The following is a 16,531-nucleotide window of genomic DNA, read 5'->3' on the forward strand; positions in this document are numbered from 1 at the left end:
GAAAGCCCAGAAATAAACTCATGTACATATGGTCAATTAAATGACAAAGGAGGCAAGACAATACAATGGAAAAAAGACAGTTTTTTCAATAAATGGTGCTGAGAAGACTGGACAACGACATGTAAAAAAAATGAAATTAGAAAATTCTTTAACACCATACACAAAAATAAACTTAAAATGTATTAAAGACCTAACTGTAAGACCAGATATTATAAAACTCTTTGAGGAAGATATAGGCAGAACACTCTTTGACATAAATTGTAGAGTCTGTTCGTTCACCATCTGTCAGGAAACTGTCAATTTTACTTAAAAAATTTTTTTCATTACTATTATTTTTTGGCTGCAACACGTGTCTTGTGGAATCTTAGTTCTCTGACCAGGGATCAATCCCTAGCCCTCTTCAGTGAAAGCACAGAGTCCTAACCACTGGACCACTAGGGAATTCCCTGGAAACTGTTAATTTTAAATCCCCATACTTTATTTTCTTATTTTGCTTCATCAACATCCTTACATAACCTTCCCCATAAAATGGTTGTTAGTACACCAGATATTATATTTTCAAAAGGTACAAGAAAATGTTATTGATCCATGAACACAGAAAATATGGGAGAGACCCACTTTACTTAAGATGTCCAAATAGCAAATGTCAAAAAATACTCAGGTTTTTTTCCTAAAATTAATGGAATATAATAATAAAATCTAAATGGAATGGAAATAACCTGAAGCAAGGATATTATATGCTGTACCTCATTCCTGCAGCTGCCTAGCCTTGAGAGAGAAGAAAGAACCCAGAGTCAGTGACAAAGACATCAAGGATTTATTGGACAAGGAATCTTGCAAGTCAGAGGCAAAGATCCTGAAGCGATACCCCGTCACATGTGGTTGACAGCAGGCAGGACAAAACAGCAATTTTTGCTACTCATAGGAAGTGGAAGCTACCAATTAGAGGGGGAATGACACCAGAAGGGTTCCCTGGTTGCTTCCCCCATAAGTTCTCAGGTTAGCAACCTTCACAAGGGCCCAAGTTTCTTGTTGATAACCTAATATAATGTAGCTATTACTGGTTCAAGGAATAGAATAATCTTTAACTAGGGATCTGGCAAATCATGCAGGCAGTTACTAATTAAATGCCAAGATTAGGAGGTGGATGCAATCATGTGAGTAAGGTGAATGTGAAGCAGGACCTGGTCAGGCAGAGGATGTACAAAGAGCAAACGAGCAGCCATCTTGTGGGACCTGACCTTTCATACACTATGGAATGAAGTCGAGACTTTAAAAGTAAATTTCTATAATTAATTAATGAAATGTTGAGCTATATATTTATTTTTATAAAGTAAGATATAAAACATTTGAAATATTTGAATACACACTTCCCTCTGCCATCTCTTTCAGTAAAAAATCAGAACATTTAATTTTTTTGCATCAGCTCACAAATTTCTTGGATTTTATTAAACCTTCAAATATAAACTATACAAAATTATTATTAAAAGGAAACCCTTACTTTTAGTGAAAAATTACTTTCCAGTACTATCAATATTCAGAAATTATGTGGATGGTAATATTATAATAGAACTTTATAAATTTATTTCTTTCACCTGAAGATAAAAACACAAGAACTTTAATGCAGCAGACTTATAGTCAGTTAAACCCAATTCTCTATCTTGGTTAGTGCTACTCTGGTAATTACTTATCTAACAACAGATCATGGTTGTCATCCATCAGTATCATTATTAGTAATGTCCTTCAACCATTTTTAATGCATTAGATAGCCTGTTATTTATCTATATGCTGTCTGCAATCTTTTTTACCACTTTTCTCAAATCACACCCTGCTCATCTTGCAGGTGTCAAATTAAACACCTTTTTGAGGTCTTCCTTGACTTCTGAGAGTAGTCTAAATTCCATTAAAACATTTTATATCAAGTCATTTCTTATGTTTTATTGAGATTACCAGTGAATTATTTATTTTCACATAGTAGTTGCTTATCATGTTCCTATTCAATACATGAATTAATGTCAAGCATTAATTTAATTTAAATCTTGCACTTCAAGGTATTTTCATACTTTGTCACTGAGAAGTACTCCCATTAGCCCAAGCAGGCTATATAAAATACTTTATTTTGTGTATTTTTATTAATAATAATAGGTGTATTATTTTGATTTTTATATTTCATGATATGGGTTAATTATGATGTAACTCAGAGGAAGATTTCTTATGGATGTTCTGCATTGTGTTTTTCCAAATACAATTATGTGACTATTTTCCACAGAGCCATATTAGTATCCCTTAGCAAGTGGAATAATTGATACCAATTCAGTGAACAGTTACCTCTAGAAGTGCTTACAGAAATATGCTTTTGTTTCTGTTGTCTACTGATGCATTGTAAGAGAACACTGTTGAATTGGAACAACACATAAATTATGGCAAGTGCACATGAAGCTTCTGTAATATTCTTGGATATAAACTATAAGTACATCCAACCCTGTTTTAGTCTAAAAGCCCACAAATTTAAACTCCTCAGTAATTTTCAGTTGTGACTCTACCATTCTCAACTCTCCTAATAGTTTTCCCACTTGGAAGAAGGAAAAAAAATAGGGCAAATAGCATTTGTGAGAAAATATTAACAGCATGTTTCAATCTACAAATACAGTGAAAATGTTGAATGCACAAGTTTAAAATATACAGAAATTTTTATTGTGGCACTTAAAACTGGATGAAAATGAGCTAATCTTCCAAACTACTCATTAAGCTTAATAACTCACTTTCTATCCTGAAAAAAAAAAGACTAAACACTTTTATTAACAACGTCTCTATTCAATTAGACAACATTGTAAACTATTTGAAAATTTAATCTGAAGCAACAACGTAAGTTAACTGTGGTGTTCCTAGAATCTTAATGCTGTTTCTCATCTTTTCCTGTATTAATATTTCTTTTGCATGTTACTCTAGTCATTTCAGAAGAATGAATTTACCTCTGATTTAGGTTAAGAAACTAAACTGAAGAATTCTTATAGTCTTTCTTCCACTTGGAAGTAAAAGAAAACCTAATTTATAGGGAGTAAGCTACTAAATGTATACTATTGTGTTCTAGTCATTATTTCCTAATTTCAAGGACAGTCCTCTTCAAGGGTTCTTCCCCAGTATTGAGTTTGTATTCTACTGGTAAATAATGATATCATAATTACTTCCATCTCTAGATCAAGCAATTCTCTGCTGACTCTTGATAGAGTAAGAACATTTGGCATATTAATTTTCCTCATTTAATTCATCTTGTTTCCTATCTTGTTTTGACTCCTTGATTAATTCAGTCTTCACTAAAATCCATTTAAAGATATGCAGCTGATCGTTCTAAAGTTTTCTCATATGTTCTAAATTGTCCAATATATTGCTCCTGATGAGTAAGGTTTGTAAGAGCAAAGACAGCTGATAACTGTTTGTTCACTATCAATTCAAAAAGCTCATTGACCAATTACTTATCTAAGTTTCTTTAGAGACCTTTTCAATTACAAAGACTTCCAATTTCAAATAGGAAACAAGTGAGAAATTATTTACACTGTTCTCTTTGTTGGGTATTCTACAATTTTTATACTGAGTCTATTTCAGCATACAATGATATTATGGGCCACAAGGAGTTTGAGTTTTTTTGACATATTTTAACAGATAACAATTTGGATGGGTAGCACTTAGGATAACTGTAAACTGTGAATTCTGGAGCCATTTCTGTACCCATTCCACAAATGATCAGTTGAAAACTTGGGTCAATTATGTAACCTCTCTGTGCCTCAAAACTCATGTTTGTAAATGAAAATAATAATAGTAATATGTATATCATAAGGTTACTGTACATTTTAAATGTAATAATTGCCATGACATACTTAACTTAGAATGATTCATGATGTTTAATAAGTATTCTACATAAATTAACTTCATTCTGAACTCCTTAGAACTGAGTGAAAAGGTAAACAGATACGTTTTTACTAAATACAAAGAGATGGTAGTGTGTATGTTTTGTTATATTTTCTGAGAAACCAATTGTTCATTAATCTGATAAAATGTCTCAAAAAGTACCTGAGCTTCCTCTTACTGGATAATTTTGAACAGATTTTGTTAGATCAGTTTTCAGGGATTTTAGTTTATTTGTTAGTGTTCTTTATTTTGCAAGTGACAGAATCCAAAATATAAATATCTTAGACAAAAAAAAAAAAAGCCCTCTTAGAAAGATACATATATTTGAAAGAAGTGGTGCACAACCTCAGAGCAGGACATTCAGAGACATAGCTGGATCTCAGGCAAAATATGGACTCAAACACTACCATAATATCATTACTCAGAATCTTGTCTATGCTCTTCTCTACATGTGAACATTGTTCCTATCTAGAAATCATTTAGGACACAATTACTAAAAATTCCCAGGTTGCACATGCTATAACATCTGTAAAAAGAGAAAGGCTAATTGATACCAGTCCCCACCCTCCCAATCCCTATGCCCCAACCTCTGGCCATAGTTCCATTGTTTCTAAAACAACGGGTCTAAAGTTAGTATTCCCCTCATCACCAGTTCTACCTTCTATTCTCTAATAACCACTTTCTCCACTTGGAAGAACTTGGTTTCACTGCAATAATATTTATGGGCAATTTCATCCACATAATTCTCAATGAGTGATATCATTTACCTTATAGGAAACTTGAGGAACTTTTGATATGCCTCTCACTCTTTTGCTATTCAGATTTATTAAGGTTCATACTACTTTAATTAAATTAATTTTCACTATCATTCATTCATCTGGTAAATAAATTTATGTCTATTTTGCACTTATAATGTAATCAGAATTGTGCATAGATACTAAGAGAGAATGGGGGAAAACATGTATTTATGACAAAGCAGGTAAATTATACTTTAAACATATAATTAGAAAGTATTTGTTTACTAAGTATAATATTGCTAAGAGGGAGTTAGATACACAATCTTATACTTGAAAAAGCATAAAAAGGCAATGACAGCCTCATTAGATGCCAAGTAAGAGCATATGCTCACTTTGTAGAGGATTTGAGGGCACTTTACCTCAATATATATGTTTTCAGGTCCCCATCTCTGTTCAACATATGTTATGTTTAAAATATTCATTGCAAACAAGAAGTGATTATTGGACACACCTCTATAATTCTTCAGTATATTCTAAATTTCTTTATAAAAACAGTTCATGTTCTGAGCCCAAACTTCTTGCCCATACTTATTTCTCACTCTGTTTATCCAGTCTTCTCTGAGTCCTTGAACACCTTTACAACAATTACCTTCAACTCTTTATTGAGTAGATTGCTTATCTCCACTTCTGGGGTTTTATCTTATTCCTTCATTTGGAACATATTTTTCTGTTGCCTATTTTACCTAATTATCTGTTTTTTTTCTCTGTATTTAGTAGGTTTGTTACATTTCCTGACCTTGAAGATATGGCCATTTGTAGGAGACATAAGACTATGTGTTCCAGCAGTGCACTCCCCTCAGATCACCAGAGCGCTATGTTCTAGGGGTGTCCCCTATTGGGCTATATGAGCCCTTATGTTGTGGTGAACTGAGTATATAGACACAATTGTGTGACTGGCCCCCAGTCTAGTTTGTTGTCAAGGCCTGCCTTGTGCAGAGGTTACTGACTGTTGGTGGGTAGGTCTGGGTCATGAGTTTGATTGCTGTGGGACTCTAGGGGTTCCTAGGGCTAATGTTAACCCAGTTGTGGGCAGAACCAGTTTTAGGGGTGGGTGGTGGCAGAGCCAGTGGTTCTGGATCTAATATAGTCCTTCTGGTGGGTGGGGCTGGTCCCTGACATGGCTAGCTGCAGTGTCCATGGGTCCCAGAGGTGGTTGGCTTGCTGGTGGCAGAGTCAGGGCCCAGGGAAGTCCCAGGTCTGGTGCCAGCTTTCTGGTGTTGGCCGGAATTTGACATGGCAGGTTGCAGGTTTATGGTGGTCCTAGGTCTGGTGTTGGCCAGCTGGTGGGTGGGGCCAAGGTCCAGGGGATCCCTGTGCTAGTTTTGGCTTGCAGTTATGGTGAGCTGGGTCCTGGGGTCTCTGGCTTCAGGGTCCTGGAAGTCCTAGAGTTGGTGTCAGCTCACTGGTGTGTGGACCCAGGGAGTCTTTTAACTGATGTCTGCCCACTGGTTGGCAGAGCTGGGCTGGGTCCTGGGCACTCTGGTGGACAGGGCCAGGTGGAGTCTCTATTTTCCACAGCCCTCTGGCTCTCCCAAAGTTAAGCCCTACTAACCTTCAAAGACAAATGTTCTGGGGGCTTATCTTCCCAGTGCAGGACCCCCAGGCTGGGAAGCCTAATGTGGGACTCAGATCTTTTGCTCCTAGGGAAGAACTTCTGTAATTATAACTATCCTCCTGTTTGTGGGTTACCTGCCCAGGGGTGTGAGCCTTGACTAGACCACATCTCTGGCCCTCCTACTCATCTCATTGTGGTTCCTTCCTTATACTTTTAGTTGTAGAAGATCTTTTCTGCTACTTTTCTAGTCTTTCTCATCGATAATTACTCTGTAAATAGTTGGTGTACCCATGGCAGTAAGTGTGCTCAGGGTCTTCCTACTCTACCATCTTGGCCACTGTCTCTTTCAACACATGTTATCTTGGTAATTCATATGTATTCCTAATTAATTTAAATTATCACATCAAATATAATTTTCATAAATATGTAAATATTTATTTACTTAATTATTTTATGTGCATATATATCTCTCAAAAATTTAGAGGTTATTAGTGTTAATAAATCAAGAATATCTTTCAACTATTGAGCTATCAAAGTTATTTATTTATGTTTTTACTGAGCTTATATTTTTGAGAGATTCATTTCTGTTGAGTTAAATCATCCCATTCAAAATCTAACCTAAAGTAAGATACATGTATGAGTTAGGCATAGCATGCAAGCCAATTTAACCTAAGTGATTTGTTTATGTATTAATGTGATTTGTGGAGCTCCTTTTTCTTCTCTGAAAAATGTACTGCCTCCTGTCTATGAGGTGATAGTACACCCCACCTCCCCAATGAGGCACCTAATATTTTGCAACTTCTAGCCATATAACAAGGTGATATAATTGTGTCATAGTAAAAATAATGAAGCTGGATTAAATATCTCTCCTAGTTGGATTCTTTTATTATTTGTCTTTGCTTTCTATTCCCAACAGCAAACCTTATTTTAAGGAGTTTCACTGTTTAATGATATCTGATCATGAAATTGACTGTTGGGGCTTAGACTTCCACTATAAATTTCTGAGCTGTATTGCAGCTTAGGAACTAGTGAGGAATAGAAAATAATGAGACAAATTAATTTTCTTTTCTCAGAGGTACTATATTCCCCATAGCTATCACTCAGAGGACAATCTCTTTTCTGAAAGATTGATATAAAAATAATTTATGTCACTCTAAGAGGCAGAACAAATCTATCTTCCTGGAAAAGCACATACATGCCTTTAAGAAAAGAGTAGTAGCATGTGGAAACAGTGCTTCTTAGTAATTAGGAGTGTTTATTATCCTTGTCCTATAAAAATCAAAGCCCGGATTGATATAATAATATAAATTATTATATAATTTATATTCTGGATTTATATAATAATATATAATTATTCTGGATTTATATAATAATAAAAATGCTTTCAACATTTAATATATAACTATACCATTCAGGTCCCTCTGTAGTTTAGCTTCAGATAATTCAAGTGGAAGTTTAGTAAACTGAAAGCTTTTTTTTGCTTAGAATTCTGCAACAATAATAAGAAAATATTGAAAATAAAAATCTTACTAAGCTGAAGAGATCAACTGAGGTCATTTATTTCCTTGCTTTTAAGAAATAATACCATTAAATCAAACCATCAGAAATTACAATTAACTATAAATTTGTTACAAATATCTTCTGCAATATTTCATATTTTGTAGTATAAAACAAAATAAATGGAAGTATAAATACCTCATTCTAATGTAGCTTATGGTTTATGGTTTTAAGGACTATCACCAGCAGGAATACAATGGTAAACAAGTATCAATGTCAGATGAGTCCAAGTGAAATGAAGATAAATTAACTCATGAAAGATTTTTGTGAAGTACATAAATTTATTATTTTTTTCCAATTTGAAATAACCCTCAAAATAACACATTTGGCATACTTAGCTATAAAAATCATTAAACCAACATGTTTGTATTATTTTACAGTAATATATCATAAGTAATAACATTGCCTTAAATTCATGCACTGAACCAGAGAGGTGTTCACTCATCATCTCTTATTGTATTTTCTATGAATTCCCAGACTGCAAGAGTTAAAATGTAAATATCTTCTGACTACTGCCAAATTAAAACTCTATTAAACATTTTATATTTTTCTTTTTAATGTTGATAAATTGAATTTCATTGTAGATACAGCCTCAAAGGACTGTTTTTGGTTCTGAGCTGAACACTGTGTTAATATTGATTTCATTATTTCAGCTTTTTTGAAAGATGCTGTAGTAATCTTTTCGTTGCAGAGCACAGGCTCCGGACATGCAGGCCCAGCGGCCATGGCTCACAGACCTAGCTGCTCTGCGGTATGTGGGATCTTCCCAGACCAGGGCTTGAACCCGTGTCTTCTGCATTGGCAGGCAGATTCTCAACCACTGCGCCACCAGAGAAACCCTAACAGCACATTCTTAACTGGCATAATTCAGCCTTGTATAGCAAAAGAAATCAATATCTAAATTTTCCTGTTTAGTTAGGGGGGGAAAAAGTGATCATTTGAGAAAGCCCTCACAGTATTTTGGAAGGATTTGCAACCTGGGAATTAAATACTGAATTTCAAAGTCCACACTCTACCATTGTAGTCTTCCAGAACGTTTGCCCAGTTTAACATCCCTGAGACATAATTTGTTCCCTAAGAATGTAGGTAATTTTTTATTAAGTAATCTTTAAATATTTTCAAAGTTTAAACTCCAGTAAAATAACAAATCTATTGAATGCTTACATGCATATTATTAAAAATTATGAAAATAAGTTAAAATTCAACTAAAGTTGCTTATAAAAGTAGTATCACATGAATATATCTCCAGCTTTTAGGTCCCCTCCTGCTACAAATAATTTCTACAATAAAGAGTTCTATTAATATTCTCTGTCATATTTTACACAAATTGGAAAAACTGGATGTCTTTTTTAATATATTTTTATCTCCAATAGCTCGCACATTATTGGCCTTGAATGTACATTATTAAACAAAAATATGATCATCAAACTGTAAAATACAGTAACATTTCTCCACATTGCCACACTTAAGACAATAATATACAGATGAGAAAATAGTTGACATCAGTTTCATGTACATATGCACACTGTGTCGAGAAAGAAAGATAAGAAAACCCAGCTATTTAAAAGATGACAGGTTGATTAGGAAATAATTTCCAACATATTTATAATGTTAATAGAGACCACAGAATAAAACAAATAGTAACTATAATACAGAACAATTTCCCTTTAAATATGACGGGAAGGGTTAAACATTTAAAAGCAGACTTATTGTAAATACATTAAAGAGATACATACTCACACAAAATATCCCCCAAAAGATTTAGTAACATCTAAGTCAGTTTGGAAAAGTAGGTATAGACTTATGATCTTAAAAAAAATTATAATCTAAAGCTCTGTCTCCTGAGTGTCTCAGATACATGGCTATTCTGGCCAACATTCTTTCTCACATAGAACGATCTACCATGAATCCTATCACCCAGACTTTTCTCTCTAAAACTTTTTTCTATTAAACAAAACCAGAGATATTTGTAAAGTAGATAATTCCATATTGAAGCAAGAAAAAAACCAAGATAAGTCATGAAAATTCTGATGCTGCAAGAAAACAATGATGATTTCAAATATCAGGAGTAGGGCTGAAAATACAATAGAACCAACTGGTAGGAAACTTGTTTACCAAATGGTGATAATTTGAGAATTAATACAAGTGTAATAATGTTATTTAATTGGAACAAGGTCAATCACACACACACACAAAATGTCCATAATATTACTTAAGGAAAAAGTTATGAAATATAAACAAAGGACATTTACTTATAAAAGTAGCTTGTCTATAAGTTATAGTAGATAAATGAGGAATGTTAATGCATGTATAATTTATTTGATATAAGTGTGCTTTTATCTATCTCTATCTATTTTTTTATATCTTCCTACCTAAGTGAAAAAGGAAGGTTGATTTCAGAGAACTCTGAATAAGTTAACCAAGACAAGAACCAAGAACAGGAAAAGTTGACTGTTACTAGTTTTGACATAGATATTATCCTGCAAGTAATGCCCAATCATACTGACATCAGATAATTATTTAGTATTTTTCAAAAGGGAGCACTAGTAGCATTTGGGATGAAGTAATTTCTCTATTTTGTGGAACTGGGGTGTATGTCTGACCCTCATTCACCCTATGCCAGTAAAGATACTCTCCCATACAAACAAAAACAAAAAAAGTCATTGTGAAAATGAAGGCCCTGACAAATATCCATATGCCTGCTAGGGAGATGACAATGACATTCTTTTAAAGTGAGAATCAGTAGGATATCTATCTCTGCGGACTTCAACTTTATGCCTTGAATTTGGAAATATATAATTGATCCAGCTGATTCATTTCTGGGAAACGCACCTGGTTGGAAAACAGTAAAGCTTACATGAAAGACGCAGGATTAAAAAGTCTTGTTGAGGGCTTCCCTGGTGGCGCAGTGGTTGAGAGTCCTCCTGCCGATTCAGAGGACACGGGTTCGTGTCCCGGTCCAGGAAGATCTCACATGCTGCGGAGCAGCTGGGCCCGTGAGCCATGGCTGCTGAGCCTGCACGTCCGAAGCCTGTGCTCCGCAACGGGAGAGGCCACAACAGTGAGAGGCCCATGTACCGCAAAAAAAGAAAAAAGTCTTGTTGATAACTGAATACTTGTCCAACAATAACTCTCATGGAAAAAGAGTCTATACATATTAAGCAGCACTTGTTTGTAAATTTCATTTTTTGCATATGAAATTGAGTAAATCAAATTATTGCACCCAGTTGAAGAACATGTGGTTTAGATTTACATGGTCTGATGGTATATGTTAGGTTCAATGGCAAGTCAAGAAGTAACAAATTATGAAGAAAACTTAAAAAAATAAAATAAAATAAAAAGTCTTATTGAACAAGCAAATGAAGGTAAGTTAAAAATAAAAGAGGAAGAAAGTGAATAAGTTCAAGGGAACATTGAGGTTTGATAACCAAGTCAATAGTCTAATGTTTTTCTACATTATAAACAAAAGTAAATTTCACAAAATTTATAGATCTAATTTGAAAAGAAGAAACATTAAAATTTCTGGATGAAAACATTTAAAAATACATTAATCACAATGAAATATGAAAATATTTTAAAATGACATGGAAATAATTAAATACAAAAAAAAAGATTAATGAATTAGACTGCACTTCAATTAAAAACTTGTACTTACTAAAGAGTAAAAAAAAAAGGCACAGAATGAAAAATAAGCAATTAATATAGTTGAAATAGGACTTTTAATCACAGTATTCCTACAATTCAATAACATAAAGACAGAAAATCTATTAAAAATGAGCAAAATACACAATGGCCACTTTACAAAGTTGCATATGCCAAACGCACAAAGAAAAACACAAACACATACACACACACACACACACACACACACACACACACACAGGAGATCAATCTCATTAGTCATCAAGAAATACCAAGTAAAATCATAACAAGACTATTTACCAACCAAGAAGATTTAAATTAAAAGGACAGTATCAATTGATCTGGAATAATTAACAGATCTCATATGCTATCAGCAAGAATGTAAATTGTTGCAATCATTTTGCAAAACTGGTCTTATCTTCTAAACTAAATGTTGATTTACCATATGACACAGCAATCTCATTTCCTGAGTATATATTTTACAGAATCTGTATATATGTACAGACCACTGTACAAGAATATCCATTACAACATGTTAATAGTTCCAAACTGAAAATGTCCATCAACAAAACAGTGAGTGAATTCATTGTATTATACAAATACAATTTAATATTATATAAAATGAAAATAAAAAAACTATTGTTACATACAGCAACATAAAGAAATCTCCCAAACATCACATTGAGTAAAAGAAGTAAATAAAATATATAATATGGTTTTATTTATATATAAAGTTTATTTTAATGTTAGATATTAAGAAAGTAATTATTGGAGAAAGGAAGGGACATAGTGATTTAGTTGATATACAAGGAGTACTTCTGGGATGAAGGCAGTGTTCAGCATTTTCTTTTTGTATGTTTGTTTTAATTTTGGTGAAGGTTTGCATGCGTGTTCCCACGTAAAAATTTAAAAAAATGTATTGAGCTGCTAATTCATATTTTGTATATATTTATGTATAAATTATACTTCAATATAAAACTTTAAAAATAAGAGTGCTGTAAGAAGAGTATTCTTACAAGTAGGGACATTGCAAAGTGTGATTACAAAAATTAAAATTATATCTTAAATAAAAACTAATTTTTTAAACATTATGTTTCCTCAGTTGCCATAAGATGGTTTTCTTTGGGGTCTGGTAAAATGACTATAATCTCACATAACATATTGTAATAGGGATTATTATTATTATACAAAGAAAACACTAGAATAATATAAGTAAAAATGAAATATTAAGGATACAGTATAGATATTCAAGCATTGATTCATGTAATAATTTATTTTTAACAAATCATTTTTTATATTTTGTAAGTATTTAATGTTTCAACACTACACAGGTAAGAATAGCAGAAGGGATGGAAGAAAAATACATCTTTAGGAAATCTTGGTTCTCTTATTATACAAATAATGCTTTAGTTAACTCAAGAAAAACATATTTCAGAATCCCATTGTCCATTATTTTAACTTTCACCACTAACTCTTTGAAAGAGCCTAAGTGTTAAAATAGGAGATATTTTAACTGAAAAATAAGGATAGCATAGAATGCCACTTTGAATATCAGATTGAATTGTTGGAAGTGAGAACCTTAGAAGAAAGAAAGGCATTATGTAATCAGAGTAGAAGAGACAAAGCCATATATGACTAGAGTTCCATGGGTATCTATAATATTTAAAGTACTGTTGAAAGGAACCACTGTGATTGAGTGCTGGTTATTCCTTTAGCTTTATTGCTAACATAATAGCATATGTTAAGAAATGCCTTTTTTTTTTTTTTTCGGTACGTGGGCCTCTCACTGTTGTGGCCTCTCCTGTTGCAGAGCACAGGCTCTGGACGCACAGGCTCAGCGGCCATGGCTCACGGGCCCAGCCACTCTGCGGCATGTGGGATCTTCCCAGACTGGGGCACGAACCTGTGTCCCCTGCATCGGCAGGCAGACTCTCAACCACTGCACCACCAGGGAAGCCCAAGATATCCTTTTTAAAAGAAAATGATACACAATTTCTCAAACACACTGACTTAAATAAGAAGCTCCTAGTTTAAAAACAAGGCAAAAATAAACCTACGCAGTATTGTTTGGAACCAGAAGAGGAAAAAAATTATGAAAACTTTTAGTGCAAATGAAATAATTGTTAGAGATGAGACAAATTTCTATTGAGTCTGGGACTGGCGAGGGTGCTCATCAGTGACTGATGTGTCAGGGAAAGTGATCTTGGAAGTCTGTGGTTGGTAACATTTTAGTTGTCCAAGTGCTGAAATTGCTAAAAAGGAAATTAAGGAGCTTGCAGAAAATATTAAGAGTTTTCCAATGCTAGGCTATTGTTCTCATTCTAACTTACTACTCAATAAAAATTTTCAATTCATGCTTTCGAGGATTATTTCTTTGTGTGAGCATTTTTTAATTCTATTTTGGAAATTATGATTTATTTGCATTTTGTCTTTTATTATAATTATGACATCTAATTTTTAAACCAATAATTAACATGAAGCTTTTTATAATTTTATATTTAACATGGTATTAGAGTTTAATTATAAACTATACAAAAATAATAAGCATGTATCCATTTTTGAAATTATTAGATATAAAATCAAGTTCACTTGGATATATGTAGCAATCTCACACTACCAATTAGAATGGACTCTTACATCTTGCCAAAGATAGGACACAAGTCTCAACTGTGAAAGCAAGATGCTTCCAAATCATTCCAGATTGGAGTAAAGCTTTAGAGTATAAAAGATGAATTAGCATTCAGTTTAGAGATTTTATGTGATTGATTGCATTCTGAAATCTAGTGGAAAGAGTTTAATGAGAATATTTGGTGAGAAACTAGAATTATATGAAATTTATTTTTGAAATCTAATTAACAGTACATACAGATTCTATGAAGTGTTTTCCTTTGTCCTTAGGCTGAAAAAAATCATCTGAGCATATTGAGAGAAATGTAAGTTTTTTGGATGTTGACCTTTAATTTGTATTCTTACATTTTCCTTGTGTTCCATAGTTAGAACATAAAATTTTTAATTCAATAGATGTGCAATATTACTTCAACACAGGAAGCTTTGTTGCCTTTCTGGACAATCGATGTGTGTTAGACATTATTTTTGTCCCATTCTATCCCATCCTTGGGTTCATTTTGTCCCTCTGTGTTTCAGAAATAAGTTTCCTGTGCTCCTAGCTTTCAGGAGGTTTTAGACAATGGATAGCCCCAACTGATTAGACAGATAGAAATAAGGTTGATATACTTATTCCCCAGCACTCTTTCTGAAAAAAAGTATTGTGGCATTGTACTCTTCCTCAGACCAATGTTTAATTTGGCACTATTTTCAGGTGATCTTTTCATATCCTCTAGTTTCAAATTACTGTTCTCTTTACTTTGTTCTTTAAGCATAGCACTGTTTACTTCGCCCAGCTTGTAGTTACCATGGCATACTACATTATCTCTTGTGGCTTCCCAATACCATACTTTTATGAAAATCTCTTTACTGGTTTTCCTCAAATTATACAGTTTGCATGTGTTACCTGTTTCCTGTTAAGATACTGATTGATACTGTCAGTTACTACTATTCTTTGAAACAGGATAAATTTTCACACTTGCCAGTGGTGTAGATAGTTGGTAATCAGTGCCTGTCATGATGATGGCACTGGTCTTATGATGCCGAACACACATGTTTTTGTTTATTTAAACTTTTGTTTAAATTCCACTAACTATGTTTGAAAATAAGCTGGACAGCTCGGGATACTTCATAAGCCCAATGAACTTAATACACTACTCAGGGACATGGGTACATTTAAATACCACAACTTTTCCTGGGGACACAAAACATAAACAAAAGAAAATGTCCATTCTAAGAAATTTTTTAAAAGGCTATGCTCACTACACTAACCAGTTCTGAAAGTCTTGGCCCTCTACTCACATGGTAGAAAAATGTGGAAGTAACTCTGAGGAGAAGTTAAAATATATATATATTTGAATAGAAGAGAAATAAAGAAAACAGCATGTTTTAGAGTGTTTGCAAAAATAATTTTGAACATGAAGAATTGAGTTTGTGAAGTATCAATAGTTTATTGGTATAAAGCCCTTATATTGGCTTAAATAGGTTAATTTTCTTGGGTGCAAAGCTTCTAGTACGCCTGGAAATGTACCATGTATTAAAACTTTGGGTTATTGTGAAATGCAGCATACCATTAATCCTTTGTTTAGGAGCCCATATCTACTTATTTGCTTATCTACTTTGTTTTCACACCATTCACCTGGTCAGTCTAATCATGGAGTATCATTTTCTTTTCACTTTCCTCTATGCATGATAATCAGTATATTAGATAAGTACAGCTAGATGCCGTAAGATGTGGACCTTGAAATTGTGGTTGCTTTACACAATATAAATTTATGTCTCACTCAACAAAGTCCAACTGTAGGGAGAATGTGGCAGTAGGGACCTTCTTATATTCAGTTATTTAATGGCCCTGATTCATGAAGTCTTGCATGTATTGCATGTGAGACATTGTATGAGGCTAGGTTAACCAGTGGTAGGTGTTATTTCTATCCAGATTCCATTGGCCTGAACTCAATGACATGCTAACTGCAAGGGAAGCTAAAAAAATAAACTCCAGTTCTGTGCTCAGAAAGGCAAAGAAATAGGTTTAGTGAAGAGCTTGCCAATCTCTTCTAAAATCAGTCATACTTCAAGTAGTCTCATATCTCTGGTTGATAAACTTAGATTTGCTAAATATTCTCCCAACCTTTGATCTCCAAACAATGCATACTGCAATATATATTTCAAATGGTCATATTTTTAAAACAAATTATTTATACTTTAGTGAATAATTTAAAGATTTACCTATTTCTACTAAACACAGTAAAAACTTAATATGAAATATAAATAAGACTTTACAATGAGTAAAATTTCTTTGTGTGCCTGAATGTGTCAGAAATTGTTAAGCAATAGACCAGAGACATATAAAGGAAAACCTAGCTCAGACCTTGGGTCAGCTAGTCATTGCACACTGGGGTGAGAGATATTTAAACTGCATACACAATGTGACAATTTCTATTACTCAGCTAATGATAAAATCCTCTGGAAT

The sequence above is a fragment of the Grampus griseus genome, assembly GCF_964374135.1.
Source record: "Grampus griseus genome assembly, chromosome: 18".
Lineage (NCBI taxonomy): Eukaryota > Metazoa > Chordata > Mammalia > Artiodactyla > Delphinidae > Grampus > Grampus griseus.